A 15,233-nucleotide genomic window follows, 5' to 3' on the forward strand; every position below is an offset into this window, starting at 1 on the left:
CATGGAAGCTGGGGGCTGGTCTGTCTGCTCCCCAGCTAGCGCCCCAAGTGCAAGCTGTTTACCTGGCAGGCGTCGGAGGAACCAAACCCCAGAGCACCATCCCAGGGGGCGAATCCCCACACCAGCCGTAGCTCCCTTCCCGAAGAAGGCGCTGGCCCGGGAGGCCAACAGAGCCCAGGCTACAGCGGTCCAGCAGCCCTGAGAGCCGGCCCGCTGGCTCCTGGGCGCCGTGTTCTGACCCTCGAGACCATGCCTGCCTTTGTCCCTGCTCCTGGAGTCACTGTGTGACCTGCTCCAGGCTGAGGGCTCTGGGGTGTGGGTAGGAAGCCCGGGTCCCCTGCACTGGTCACCCAGGGTGTGTATGTCCCCGCTCACCTGCCTCAGGGGCCCCTCTCTGAGCACACCAGCGTCTGCGGGTGACAGGAGGTAGGGGAGGAGGAGGTTGGGGGCCCAGAAATTGTCCCAAGGGCTCAGAGCCCCAAGGCCTAGCTAGGTGGCTACCTCTGGGCCGTCCCTTTTACACACCCTGATGCCCACCCACCTGGCTTCCTCCTGTGGGCAGAGGTGTATGTCCCTGCATCCCTGTCCACTTGTGTCCCTGATGCCTGCTGTGGCCACCCTGCCCATTTATCTGTGTTTGGGTCCATAGTACCCCTACCCCAGAAGATGCCCCCGAGGATGCCTGGGGAGGGAAGACTTGGGCCTGCTGCACCCCAGTATCCCCTCAGGCCAGGGGGTTCCTGGCCTCAGTGAGGAGGAGAGGCCCTGGGCTGTGTTCTCCCAGCTGTCCCTTGTCTCTGCAGCTAGGTGGACACTTGGAGAAGCCAGTGTCTCGGAGAGGCCTTGGCTGACCTTGTCAAGGTCATGCCTCACCCCTGCAGTCAGGCCCAGGGCTCCAGGAGAGGGCAGTCAGAGCTGCAGGTGTTAGTCAAACTAACCTCAGCTATAAAGCCAACAGCCAGCGAAGCACTTCAGCTGGAGCCAAACCCAGGTTTTAGCCACCAAGCTGGCAGGGACCACCTAGGCTGCTGCTTCTGCCATCCAGCAATCTCCCACCTCCTGCCTTTGTGCTGGGTGTTGCACACTGACCCAACAGAGCCCTTAGTTACGGCCCCTCCCTTCCCTGCCACCAGGGCCCCAGGAACCTGAGGGAGGCTGTCTGGGGTCCTTATGGGGTTAGCCTACAGACATCGGAGTCTTCTGTGGTGCTCTTCCAGGGGCGAGGGTACCTGAGGCTGGCAGCCATTTCCTTGCCAAGCAGAGAAGGAGCTACCACCCAGGAAAGCAAAAACAGGGTGGGCCACAGAGCCCTAACTCCTCACTAAGGGCCTGGATCCGGCTATACCGGATGCCCAGATATCTGCCACTCAATTTCCCATTTCCACACAAGCTGTTTTAAGCTTCTACCACTTGCTACCTGACTCCTGTGTTTCATGCAGGGATTCTGCTTTGCCTGCTCATGGATACCTCTTTCTCCATTAGAAAGTTTTGTGTTTTACACCAGGAATGAGGGTGACACTGGGTGGAGTCAGGACTTGGGTATCTCCCCACATGCAGTTCCAGGGGGCATGCCACTACAGGAAGCCCAGAGAGGAGAGCAGATCCTCTCACCTGGCTCCTAGAGGCAGCCCCCTCTGGCCAGGTCTGAGCTGCACACCCGAGTCCTAGTCTCGGCTCGGCTGGGCAACACCATCAGCCTCCAGGAGCTGCCTGAACTTTCCCTAGGCTTCTGGTCCGACTCTGGGGGAGGGAGAAACATGCCCTCTGCCCCACCTGGCACTGCACGATTTCCTGCTGTCTTCCATGTTTTGGGGCCCTTGCACAGGGATGTCTGGTCTATGACTGAGGTGGGAGACCAGGAGGGTCAGGAGCCAGTGGGATGGGAGGCTGGGGACAGACGCTGGCTCCCTGTACTTGTGGGAAGGACTTCAGGGATCCTTCAAGGTCTGCTGGGGCCCACAGGCAACACTGGCCTCCTCCCTGAGCCTGAGGAGGCGATGAGGCCCCACCCTGGCTCTGCTGCATAGCATCCTCCTGAAGGCATACCTGTGACCTCGCCAGGCACCCCCATCTGGTCACCATCCTCCCCTGGTCTGCAGGCCACTCACCACCAGGTCTCTCCAGTCTACACCCTTACTGTCTCACTAACCAGTCCACATAGAGCTGCCCACCCAGCTCTCCCTATGTTCCTCCTCATCCCTTCCAGCAAGCTGACAGCTGTGCAGCTGGACAGGACTCTTGAGGTAAGGGCCTTGGGCCTGCCCATTCCCAGTGCACTTGGGCAGAGTGCCAAGGGTTAGGGAGGAGTGTGGTCTCCCCCGGAGTGTGGCCCTGTTCCTTCACCAGACCCTGCCTTAGGTCGCCTGCAGGAACTAATTAAAGCTTTCCTCTTGGTCACCTACATTCTGCATCCCCTGGGCACCACGTGCTCCTCCCTGTCCTTGCAGTGTGGAGGCAGGGCCAGGCTCCATCTCACCTCCTGGAGGCAATGTGGAGGTCCGCATGGTGGACCAGAGTGTTGAGAAAGACAGGGACAGATGCCCAGCAGGACAAAGGGGCAGTGGCCTCTCCACTCCTGCCCTCTTACTGTATCCAGATATGGAGAGTCACTCTGCAGCTGTGAGAGAGAGCCTTCAAAGCCTGGCTGGAGAGAGGCACCTGGGTGCGTCCAGGCCTTGCTTTGGGTCCCAGTCATGTGCACAGATTGTTTGAATAATTCAGATTTAAAAAGACCTACTTTCCCGTTAGACCATTTCCTGCTGAAGAGCAGATGGGGGAGGGGCATCCGAGTTATACATCCAAGCTCCCTGGGTTTTGAGAGAAGGCTGGGCGCCAAGCCAGATCCTGGGCAGTGCCTCCACCCTGGGGCCCTGCTCAGCTCTGCAGCTGACCGCTGGCCTGGCCCTTGGCAGGCCGATGTCTATGATCCTTGTGGAGAAGGTAGTGTCGCAGGAAGGGATCAGGAGAAGCCTTGGGCTCCTGGCTGAAGGATTTTTGCCCCACTGTGGAGGGGGCTGGGTGGCAGATGTGAACCAAAAAATACAAAGGCCTGGGCTGAAAGAGGTGGAGGGTGGGTCAGGGAGGACAGAAGCTGGGCCCTTTGGACCTTCTAAGGTACAAAGGGGAAGGCTGGCTCCTTATCATCTGCAGGGAGGGGCCCTGGCTGGAGTCTGGAAGCTCCTGAGGGTTCCCGGTGGGTTTGGCCAAGGTCTCAGGCACCTGTCCCCAGGGCCAGAGGCCTGACTGTGCATATCTGAAGGCAACAGTCAGGTGGAAGCCTCCTCCCTGGCTCAACTTTGCCCCTCACACCCCATCCATAAACACATAAATGAGGATTTCTGTCAGGGTTGTAGGGTAAGTCTCAGGGAAGGTCCCACATCACCCCAAATGCCTACAGATGATATGCAATCCCTGGGGCTGCACCTCCAAGGTGGAAGGCTGGGGCAAGCACTGGGCTGGTGACTTCACGTGTGGCTTTTCTCCATGGTTCTGGGCCCAACTGCATGGATGGCCTCAGGGCCCAGCCTTGACAGTGCCTGTGCTGCCCAGTCTGACCTCCCCGACCAAGGCCCTGGGCCAGGCATGCAGAGACCCAGGAGGGCAGGATCTGGGCCTGAAGGTCCCACAGCAGCAGAGGGCTCTGTAGAAATGACTGTCCCCTCACTCACTGGGGAAGCCTTGCTGCTGCTTCTGTGTCCCCTCTAACTCCCTCGCTCTTCTCATTTCTACTTTAAATCCTTGACTGAGGCGGGAATTAATGGGTGGCACCAGCCCTGTGGGATCTGAGGACAGTCTCTGACCCTCAGAGTCTGGGACCCACCTGCCAATGCCCCAAACCCCTGCCCCTCTGCCTTTCCATTGTCCCCTGGCACTGAATGTGCTCCATGTTCCATCAGTCTTAGGAAGACAGCTGAGGATATCCATGTGGCTGTGTGCACATATAGGTGTGTGCAAGTGGACACGTCTGCTCCCACCAGCTGACTCCTGGTGGGCACTAGAATCAGGGATACCCCAGTGGCAGTGAGCACTCAGGCAGCACCTGGATCTGGCTGCTCCCGACTCCTGCCACTAGCTCAACCAGGGCTGCTGGGGAACTGACCTAGTTCAGGGTTGGGGCAGGGAAAGTACAAAAGGAACCTGTCTTGTGTCAAAAGCAAGGAGGGACTCCTGGGTGTCTGGGTATTGACAGGAAGCACCCAGAGGAGAGGGGAAGAGAAGGCCTCCTCTGTAGGAGGAGCAGGGAGTAGGATGGAGAGAAGGTTGTGGACGCTCTGGAAGCTGCATTTATTTCTTCCAGTTAGACAAAACAAGAAGGGCAGCCCAACTGCGGGGAGGCAAAGAAAGGTGCCTAAGGGTACAGGGAGGACGGTGGGAAGCAGACTGCAGGGTGATGGGCCACCTGGGGGCTATGGCGCTGGATTCTGGAAGGCCAGTGGATAGGGCCTAGAGGAAAAAGGGCACTGGGCTTTGTTTGGAAAGGACAGCACCCGGGCTGAGGGGAGCGGTAAGGTGGGAGTGAAGAATCAGGTGAGGTGGAGGAGGTGAGGGGTTGGGAAGGGGGGTCGGAAGGCGGCAGGAAAGGCGGATGGGCCCGAGGGTAACCCATGGTCCCCGAGGTTTCAGAGGACACCAGCCCTTCCTGACCGCCTTCCTGCGCCCCTGGGTTTCGCGTTCCCAGCTCCCCCGCGCACCGTCCACCCCTTCCTTGGCCTGGGCTCCAGGCGCCTTCCGACCCTCCTGGCCGCGTCCCCGCGCCCAGCCTCCCAGGTGGGACCTGGTGCCCATCCGCCGGCCTCCCCACAGGATCACTGTCCGCCGGCCCAGGCGGCTCCGCACAGGAACCGAGCTACCTCCCAGGGTCCAGCAGGCCTAGGGCCCGCGGCTGCCGGCGTCGCGGGAGTGGTTTTCCCGGGGGGGTTCTCGTTCGGGGCCTACGGCCGTCGCAGGCAGAACGCTGCCCCTTTAAGCCGCTCGTGCACGTGCGGGCGGGAGGAAGCGCGGGCGTGCGCATGCCCGCCGTGCGCGGTGACGCGGCGTGGGGTTTCCCGAGGATGCGGGCAGGGGCCGCCGCGCCCATCCCGATGGCTGGAGGCGTCTGAGGGGCGGACGGCGGCGGCGGCGGGCGCGGGCGGCGAGGGCAACGGGCCGGGACGGGAGCACCGCGGCGGACCCGACCAGCCTCGCCGGCTCTGCCCGCGGGCCGCGAGCGCGACGACCAGGCGGCGGCGTGGGCGCGTCAGGCCGGGCGAGGGCGAGGTGAGCGCGGCCGCGGGGCCCGGCCCTGCCCTGCCCGAAGCTCCGGACCCGCCCGCGGTGCCCGCCCGCCGGGCTCGCCCGCCGCCACGGCTCCCGGGCCTGTCCGGGTGGGGCTGGCGCGGCCGGCGACCCCCGGCGGGCGGGCGCATCCTGCGCGGCGGGCGGCCGGCGGCCCCGCGAGGAGGCCGGGGCGGCGGGCGGGCCTGCGCGGGGCGCTGGGCGCGCGGCGGAACAAAGGCCGCCGGGACGCGCCTTGCTGCGGGGCGGACGGCGGCTGCGGAGCCCCGCGGGGCGGGCGCGGCGGCGGGACCCCGGCCGCGCCCTCCCCGCCGGCTCCGGCCCTGCTCGACGCGGGGCCCGGGTCCCCTCCGCTGCCCGGGCCCCGGCGCCCGCGAATGAATGGGCGCCGAGAGCGGCCCCGAGACAAGATGGCGATGCGCGCCGCCCGCGGGCCGCCGGAAGACAAAGGCCCGGCCCGCGGCGCGGAGGACCGGCGGGGACGGCGGCGGGTCGGCCGGCCCCCGGCGTGGCCGAGCCGTCCGGCGGACCCGCTTCGCTCCCCGCGGCCTCCTGGCTTCCGCCGTGAACTGACACCGGGGCTTGACCCGTCGAGGCTTTTAGGCATTTTTCGGGTCCTTTGAACGGCAGGTTAGGGTTCAGAAGTGGCATCAGCTTAACGCGCTTCTTCATCTGCGGGGACGCTCTCCAGTTATGGCTTTGGCAAAAGCAGCGATGCGAGGATTTTTATTTTGGGAAGGGGAGTCGGGCATTTAGAAGCCCAAGAGTTTGGTACTGGTCTCGGGGGCAGGTAGTGTCAGTTTGGGGGACATTGGGGTTCTCTGCGTTTTACGTTGCTGTCTGACAGCAGGAATCTCAGATAATACTAGATGGTCAACAATTGCTTATGAGAGTGGCTCCCCACCCCCACTTTTAGGGAATCGGACCCAGGTCCTTGCTAGGCCAGCGCTCCACCACTGAGCTACCTCCCCAGCCGCTTTACTCTGAGATAGGGACTAAGTTGCCCCGTCTGCCCTGGAATTTGGGATTCTCCTTCCTCAGCCTCCCATTACAGGCCTGCAGGACCACCTGGGAGATTAAGAAAATATGTAGATTATCTTGCATGACTAGCAAATAAATGGAAGGATTAGTTTTGTGAAAAATTCAGATCCACTGTAGAGACTGTGTAAAGTCTCTTGAGCAAGCATTGTTTTTGATGAGGTTTCTCATCAATACCACAAGTTATTTTCTGATTTGACACTATATTTTGGGGGGAGGGGCTTTTAGATTGGAACTAGATTTTTAGTTTTCATGCTAAGATAGCCTTTTCTGAATTCTTCCGGAAGGTACATATTGCAAAAAGAAAGTGAATAAGCAGTTCCCTTTTTGCTTCCTTACTGACACTGGGTGTGTGACCAGGAATGGAACTGGTGCCCTGGATGGTCAGACAGGTCTGTGAGCCTCCAGAGAGCAGAACTGAGTGGCAGCTTCTGGCTTGATTTAACACAAGACTGACCTTTCTGACAATTGGTGCTGTCCAGAAATGGAATGCAGCTGGGAGGTTCAGGGTTCTGTGAGGGAGAGGCTGTCCTGCCTTGTGTGTTCACAGGTGCTGCAAGTGCTACAAGTCTTTCACAGAAGGCAAGAATCTGGAAAGTCAAAGTCAAGTTCTCTGGTTAAGCCTGGACCTCTCCCAGTTAGCCTGCACTGTCCTCCACTACTGGGCCCCTGTTAGCTTGCTTGGTCCTGCCCATGCTGGGCTGCCTGGCCTCAGGCTGTCAGGACCGCCTTTCATCTTCTGTGAGGCCGTTTCAAGGGTGTCCTTATACAGAAGATTCTTTGAACTTGCAGCTTTGACTCAGAATTGACGCTGTCTTACATGAACATCTACTGGACAAAAACAGCTCCTTTTCTGTAATACCTGAGTTTACAGAAAGCTATCTTTATCTTTTCAGACCAGTCTTAAGCCAAGTGCCTGTTAGTTGCACTTTAAAAAAAGGTTTTCTCTATTTGACAGCCTTAGTTATTTCTGATTTTGGGGGAGGGGAGCTGAAATAAGTTTACTCAGATTTAAAAAGCTACAGAAAAGTGTGTTGCCTTTTTTATTTTTATTTTTTAAACATTTTTTTAGTTATCAATGGACCTTTATTTTACTTAGTTATATGTGGTGCTGAGAATTGAACCCAGGGCTTCACACATGCTAGGCAAGCGCTCTACACTGAGCTACACCCCCAGCCCGCCTTTTTTATTTTTTATTTTTATTTTTTTAAAGAGAGAGGGGGGGAGAGAGAGAGAGAGAATTTTAATATTTATTTTTTAGTATTTGGCGGACACAACATCTTTGTTTGTATGTGGTGCTGAGGGTCGAACCCGGGCTGCACGCATGCCAGGCGAGCGCGCTACCACTTGAGCCACATCCCCAGCCCCCGCCTTTTTTCTTTTTAAAGAGTAAATGTCTTTTAAGTCTTTTTTTTTATGCCTAGAAGAGTAGTTTCCAAGCTTGGGTCATCTAGGTAGAATTATTGAACACTTGCAAAATTGATTTCATGAGGGTATAGTTAATTTCTTGAAAAAGGTGGTATGCTCTCAGGTATGAAAGCTTTGTTACCAAAAAATTGTTATCCATTCATTTTTATTTGGAAAGGTATATATATATATATATATATATATATATATATATATATAGCTTTGAGAAAGGGATGTAGAAGGTCTTCCTGGTATCTCTAGACTTACTGACATCATTTGGTTTTGTTGCTAATAGTTACTTTGATGAATAATATTGATTTTGTTTTAGCAGTGCAGTATTGGCATTTATTATAGTTTCTTCATTGGATTGTTTTTCTCTGCCCGAGATTTGGCTCATGTCAGTCTCAAAATTGGATTAAATTCTTACTGTCTGTGGACTTTGGCTTTAGCATTAGTGGATTAGTAATAGATATTCTCAATTTTATTATCTGGGCTTGACCATATGGCATACCATATTTTTTTGAAACTCCTGTTTAGTGTAAGTCTCATAAGACATGGAACAAAAATTTTTAGAATCTTAACCCTGTTTTAAATTCTAACTTCAGGGCGGCTGGGGTTGTAGCTTAGTGGTAGAGCACTTGCCTAGCACACACGTAAGGCATTGGATTTGATCCTCACCACCATATAAAAGTAAATAATGAAGTAAAGGTATTGTGTCCATCTACAACTAAAAAGAAAAATATATTTAAAGAAGTCTAACTTCATGGAGCTGGGGTTATAGCTCAGCGGTGGAGCACTTGCCTTTGCATATGTGAGGCACTGGGTTCCATCCATCCTCATACCACATAAAATAAATAAGTAAGTAAGTAAATAAATAAATATATTGTGTCCATCTTTAAAAAAAAGTGTAACTTTAGGTTTGCATTTATCTTTATTTTTTGGTACTGGGAATTTAACCTAGGGGTGTTGTACCACTGAGCTACCTCTCCAACCCCTTTTTAAAACTTTGGGACAGGATCTTGCTAAGTTGCTCAGGGCCTTGCTATGTTGCTGAGGTTTGCATTTGTTGATGAGAGTGGTTGGAGAAATTATGACGTGGACAGTTCTAGTGAACATAGAATGAAGATAAAAGGAGATATGTTATTTATTTTTTACTTATTTTTCAAACCCAGAGCATTGTTTATGCTAGGTAAGTGCTCTGCCTCTGAGCTATATCTCCAGCCCTTTTATTGAGACAGTGTCTTGCTAAGTTGCCCAAGCTGGCCTGGAACTTGTGATCCTCCTGCCTTCCGAGTTGCTGGGATTATAGGCAAGTGCTACAACCCCTGGCAAGAACAAATTAAATTGTAATGAAGCAGAGAAATAATTTACAAATCTGAAACATTCAATAGTGAACAAAGAGCAGTTCCTGTGGACTGTGAGGAGTGTGTGTAGATGTATATGTGGGGAGATGCAGTGTCACGTTCCCTGTTCTGCACCAGGTGTGGAGGACCACACTTTTTCAAAGCTCTGCATTTGGTTGCACATCTCTCGTTTCAGAGGTCAAATCTGCAGACGTTGGAGCTGGCTGGTGGGTAATTGGGGACTCTAACCATTTAGCCTCATGCTCTTGGCAGTGCTGCCCTACAGGAGCCATGGTGGTCACTAGAACTACTACTGGCTTCCAGTGATGGAGAAGGTTTCCATTTTATAAAGCACAGTTGCTTCCTTTTTTTTCAAGCATTTATTAAATCTTCTAAATTAGAATTCTGAGAGAATCATTCCTAAAAGCTTACTAATATAAAAGAAAAGATTATCTAAGGTAATCCTTAGGGTTATTCAATTGAACTCATTTTGCTGTTGGTAATAGATTATTGTAAATTAATAATTAGTTGTCTAAACTTAATGCATTTATTAACAGGCTTCTCTAGCCTATTAATGTGGGACTCTAAGTATGGTGGACCATATGCTTGTCTGTTCCTCCTGTCTGTCTGTGGTTGTCTTCTGACTCAGTCCTGAGGCGATTATAACATGGGTTCCCCCTGGGTTAGAGATGTAGCTCAGTGGGAGAGGATTTCCTCAGGACATTTGAGGTCCTAAGTTCCATCCCTAATTCTGCGAACAAAATAAAACCAAATTCCTTGTGAGGATTACAGATTCTCAACCACTTGTCCCACTGTTGTAGTTGATACAGCTTTAAAAATACTGGATACTTTCAAATTGATGCGTGTCAAAGCCTCTGCAGTAGGTTTCAAAATATTTGTCATAGGAATTTTGAAATAGTTCCTAAATTCTAGGGAGGGAGAGGAATTCACTCATTTCTCAAAAGAATTGGCACTGAGTTAGAACCCAGCTCTGTCACTTCACTAGTGGTGCTGGTACGTCTGGTGTTTCCTTGTCTGGAAGGGCACACAACAGCTTTGCGTGCGGTTGGTGTGGAAAGCTCTCCGTGCAGTCTGCAAGAGTTGGTCATTCTATTGTTAGGGGCTCACTGTAAAATACTTAACTCTGATAGTGTTAGGTCACATTGTTAGAAGACAACTTATTGAGAGATTGGGTTGTTCTTCCTCTTGGTTCTAGAGGAATATAACCCCCCCCCACCACCACACACACACACAAAATTTATGGTTTTCACATGGGAGTGGAATTTGGGGTACTTTACAGTTGAGCCACATCCACAGCTCTTTATATATATATATATATATATATATATATATATATATATATATATATATATATATAATTTTATTTTGAGACAAGGTCTCAATAAGTTGCTTGGGGTCTTGCTAAATTGGCCTTGAACTTGTGATCTTCCTGTGTCAGCCTGGAGTTGCTGGGATCCAGGTGTGCACCACTGTGCCTGGCTAGAGGAATATTAGGGTATCAAGCACACATCAGCTGACTTTTCAAATGCCATCACTTGTTTACCATTTCTCCCAAATCTTTTTTTTATTATTATTTATTTTTTTTTAGTTCTCGGCGGACACAACATCTTTGTTGGTATGTGGTGCTGAGGATCGAACCCGGGCCGCACGCATGCCAGGCGAGCGCGCTACCGCTTGAGCCACATCCCCAGCCCCTCTCCCAAATCTTCACTCACATTATTTACTCTTCTGAAAGACTTTCTTTGCCTTGATAGGATAATGTTGAACTGGTACTTCATTTTGAAAACTGGCAAAGTTTATTTTTAGGGGACCTTACCCCCCAAATGCTGAATGAATCTTGGCTTTCAAATATTTACTCACCGCTTTCTCTGTTGGTTACTGAGGATAGAAATTGTAAAGCAGGCAAGGTCCAGGACCTTTTTGAGTTTATAGTTTAGTTGGGTGTGTGATCAGCAGGGACAAGGAAGGGTAATGGGTCTTGGGGACACCTGACCTGATCTAGAGTTTGGTGAAGATTTCTTTGAAAAAAGTTTTAAATCAATGACTGGTGATAATACATAGTTTGGTGGTAGAGCACTTGCCTAGTATGCCCTGGTTTTGACTCCAGTACTGCCCCCAAAAAAGTCAAGACCTGATTATTGGGGTTTGTCTGACAGGCAGGTAGATGGTGTGAGTGGTTTTCATGCAGCTGCCAGTTGGTTTCCTTCACCTGTGGTGTCTCCAGGCTGCCAGAACAGTGTCAAGTATATAATAGGTGCTCATTAATTATTTATTCATTGAACAAGAGCTTAAGAGCATGACTTACACAGGAATGGCAATTCCACAGAGAGGGATCAGAATCTTGATTTAAAAAAAAAAAATTATCTGGGTGGCTCCTGGAGGCCTTTGAAGGGTTTTAAGGAGATTGACTTGATGGGGATCTTTACCTGTACTTAAGCCTTGAGTGTGCTCAGAGCAGGTAGGAGGACTGGTAGGGACTTTGGCTGGTGTGGAAAGGAGGCCTTGTGGTTGCATGGGAGGGGGGTTGGTAAATAAGGTGTCAGTGCAGGTTTCTGTCCTGGATGTCTGGGTGGCAGTACTTTTGTGGGGCACATAATGAGTTTAGCTTGTGCATGCTAGGTTTGAGGCACGTGTGTCCTCACGTTCTGTGTCATGGGTACAGGAGGCCTCTGGCCTGGACCACTAGTTCACTCCCTCCCTTTGTGAGTAGCTCATGCTCACAGCATCCTCTGACCTCCTAATTTCCACATCTCACTGTTTTTGTAGACTAATGTTGACCCCTCACTAGTTGTAAGCACCTTGGAGGTTGGCAGTTGGGCTCAACTGCAGCATCACCAGCCCCTAAAGCAAGATGCACCCCAAATATTTGTTGAATTAGTGACTTCAGAGGCCTGGAAGCAGGAGGCCTTTGGGTGTTTATCAGTATTTAGATCATACTCTAAGTCCTGGGAGCAGCAATCAGAGCAGCGGGTCTCAGTCCAGTCTGTGCCTGAAACCTTTTCAGGGCTTTATTAGATCAAAACTGTATCTGTAACGATTAAGACATTTGACTTTTTGCTTCGTTGGCATTTACACGAATGGTGGGTGGAACTGCTAGCTCCTTATACAAATCAAGGCTGTGATACTACACTAGTGGTCGTAGTCATTGTCACAGTGCTCAAATAAATATTCTTCACCTCTTGACCTGCAGTTTAAAAAATCCGGTTAGGGACTGGGGTTGTGACTCAGTGTTAGAACGCTTGCCTGGCATGTGGGAGGCCCTGGGTTCGATCCTCAGCAACACATATAAATAAATAAAGTAAAAAATCCATTAGCAACTAAAAAATATTTTTTAAAAAACCCGATTAATCAAATGTCCTTGCTAAAGAAGCAGAAATTGATTTGGTAACATAAGCTTTGAGTACCCGTATCATTGCTATTCTATATCCCAATGAGAAGTAGGCATAAAGATGCAGAGGAGGTGATTGTGCTTGGTTTTGGGGTTGAGTTAAAGAAGAGTGGCTATTTAGATATGGGTTCTGGCAGATATTTTCTTTTTCTTCCTTTTTAGAGAGATAATTTTTTTTTCCGGTGGACACAACATCTTTATTTTTATGTGGTGCTGAGGATCTAACCCAGTGCCCCTCGCATGCCAGGCAAGTGCACTACCGCTGAGCCATATCCCCAGCCCCAGATATTTTCTTGAAAACTAACAAAGTGATGGCTTCGGCTGGTGGTGCATGTCTATAATCCCAGCACCTTGGGAGGCCGAGGCAGGAGAATTGAGAGTTCAAAGCCAGCCTCAGAGACTTAGTGAGACCTTATCTCAAAATAAAAAGTTTTAAAAAGGGCTAGGCATGTAGCTCAGGGGTAAAGTGTCCCTGGGTTAAATCCTCAGTACCAAAAAAAGAGCAAAGTGAACCAGATACTTAAAATTATGTTGGCAATAAAAAAAATAGGAGCTTTCAAACAAAAAATCAGATTTTCAGAAAACCATGAGCTTGACAGACAGCTTTCCAGTATTTAGACTTTTCTTATGAGATCACTGGTGATGTGGATGTAGTGTTTTCAATATCAGCTCACATTTTCCAAATGGTCTCTGCATGGTGTGAAAAACCACAGATGGGTAAATGATCCATTCAGAACAGAAGAATGGAGTAAAACCAATGAAGTTGGATAAAACTTCGAAAATTTAATTGAGTTCCACATCAGAACTACCCTTTAAGAAACTGTCTGCAACTATACCTATAGTCCCATCTACTAAGGAAGCTGAGGTAGGGGGTCAAAATGCAAGTCCAGCCTGGGCAATTTAGACCCCATCTCAAAAAAAAAAAAAATGCTGGTGACAGCTCAGTGGCAGAGTGTGTGTGGAGGTCACTAATTCAATCCCAAATACTGAAAAACATGACTATTTGTTGTTTCAGTCTAGTACCAAAGAAGATTATCACATTTATTTGAAAAGACTTCTCTCTTCCAACTCAACTGAGGTTGAGTTTTCTCCTAGATGTCAACCAAAAGGATGCATTGTAACTGTATACAAGAGGTAGAGGCATCTGGCTCTTCTCTGTTGAGGGAGACAGTAAAAGATGTGCTAAAGAGTAAAATATGGTTAATATAATTTTGTTCTTTATTTTTGTGACATTGGAGATTCAACCCTGGGCCTCACACATGCTAGACAAGTGCTCTACCTCTGAGCTACATCTCCAGTCCAAAATACAGGTTCTTACCACATACTTTTTCTTAGAAAATAGTTACTTTTTCCATACAGTACTGGAGATTATTGAACCCAGGCCCTTTTGTATTCTGTACTGGATAAGCACTCTACCATTGAGCTGCATCCCTAGCCCCCCCCACCCTTTTTTTTAAGAGTTCCAGTCTCTTCTTGCTTCTCCTCTTCCTCCTCTTCTTCTTTTAAATCATTTTTTTTTTTTTTAGTTGTAGTTGGACACAATACCTTTATTTATTTTTATGTGGTGCTGAGGATCGAACCCAGGGCCTCACATGTGCTAGGTGAGTGCTCTACCGCTGAGCCACAACCCCAGCCCCATGCCTAGCCTTTTTTAAAATTAAAAAATTTGAGACAGGCCTTGTTAAGTTGCCCAGGCTGACCTTGAGTTGGTGATCCTCCTGCTCTCAACCTCCCAGGTAGCTGGAATTACAGGTGTGCCACTGCATGGAGCGAAAATAGTTTGTTTTTTTTTTTCTCCATAAAAATGTTCCCGTTGGGGGCTGGGAATATAGCTTAGTTGGTAGAATGCTTGCCTCACATGCACAAGGCCCTGGGTTCAATCCCCAGCACCTCCCCACACACAAACAAAAGTTACTGTTGGGAACATGTAATAGGCTTTTAACTTCCAAGTGACTTAATAAACATTTAAAAACTTCTCAGTCTTGATTTCTTACTTAATAAGTCCTGGTAGATCTAACAAAGCCCTTGGGATTCTCAGCAATTGGGATTGTAGGGGCCTGAGACCAAGGCGTCTGAGCAGTGCTCATCTGAGGTTGAACCCAGAGCACATCAGAGGCCTGACCCAGGTTTCCTGTAGGGGCTGGAGGCCCTTCCCAGGGGACAGGCACCCATGGACAACACTAGGATTGTGCCTTTTCCTGGGGAGAAGGAGAACAACCCAGAGACAGCACTGAGTGATGTGCAGAGGTTATGGAGCTCGCAAAGCAGTGACCAGAAAAGTTGGGAGAGCACCAGCATGTACACAGCCCATGGCAGCGTTCTCAGAGCCCAGGGCATGGTCAGAAGGGGTACATTGGGAATAGATAGAGCCCTTGGCAGTTGTGGGGCTCCTGAGAGCAAATGAATAGTGTGGGCTGAGGAGAGTTTGAAGCAGAGGGGTTAGGGGGCAGGTGAGGAAAGCTGTGGTCTACACTGGTTTTAGATGGGAATGCTTAGAGGAAGGTAGCTGCGAAGGGGAAGAGATGAAGGTCTTCAGTAAGATGTGGGTTCAGGGCTGAGCTGGGCCAGTGAGGGGCTGCTGAGGGGCAGTAACAGCAGTCACCCTACCCTGTTGGGGGTCAAGACTGTAAGCAGCCACTGGGGCTGCTGGCATCCTCACATTAAAAAGGGTGATTGAGACCTTGGAGCATGAAGTGCAGCAGGTGGGAGAACAGATCAGGAACCTGGGGAAAGAGGTCCAGGCACATGGAGGCTCAAATCGG

The 15,233-nt window shown here is 50.7% G+C and overlaps 2 protein-coding genes across 6 annotated transcripts in view; both read left to right on the forward strand.

The window, feature by feature from the left end:
• The first annotated feature begins 5,045 nt into the window (after positions 1-5,045).
• GNB1 (G protein subunit beta 1) overlaps positions 5,046-15,233 on the forward strand; it is a 71,388-nt gene continuing 61,200 nt past the window's right edge. For 4 of the 5 annotated variants that reach the window (XM_081305203.1, XM_081305202.1, XM_081305200.1 and 1 more), the window contains exon 1: positions 5,046-5,256. The gene's annotated coding sequence lies outside the window, so the exon portion shown is untranslated. The remainder of the gene's footprint in view (positions 5,257-15,233) is intronic. The other variant, XM_081305199.1, reaches the window with a different exon arrangement.
• LOC308655244 (cyclin-dependent kinase 11B) overlaps positions 5,750-15,233 on the forward strand; it is a 143,784-nt gene continuing 134,300 nt past the window's right edge. The window contains exon 1 of the mRNA XM_081305196.1: positions 5,750-5,753. The gene's annotated coding sequence lies outside the window, so the exon portion shown is untranslated. The remainder of the gene's footprint in view (positions 5,754-15,233) is intronic.

This window comes from Spermophilus citellus (assembly GCF_964194105.1).
Source record: "Spermophilus citellus genome assembly, chromosome: 9".
NCBI classification, from domain to species: Eukaryota; Metazoa; Chordata; class Mammalia; order Rodentia; family Sciuridae; genus Spermophilus; species Spermophilus citellus.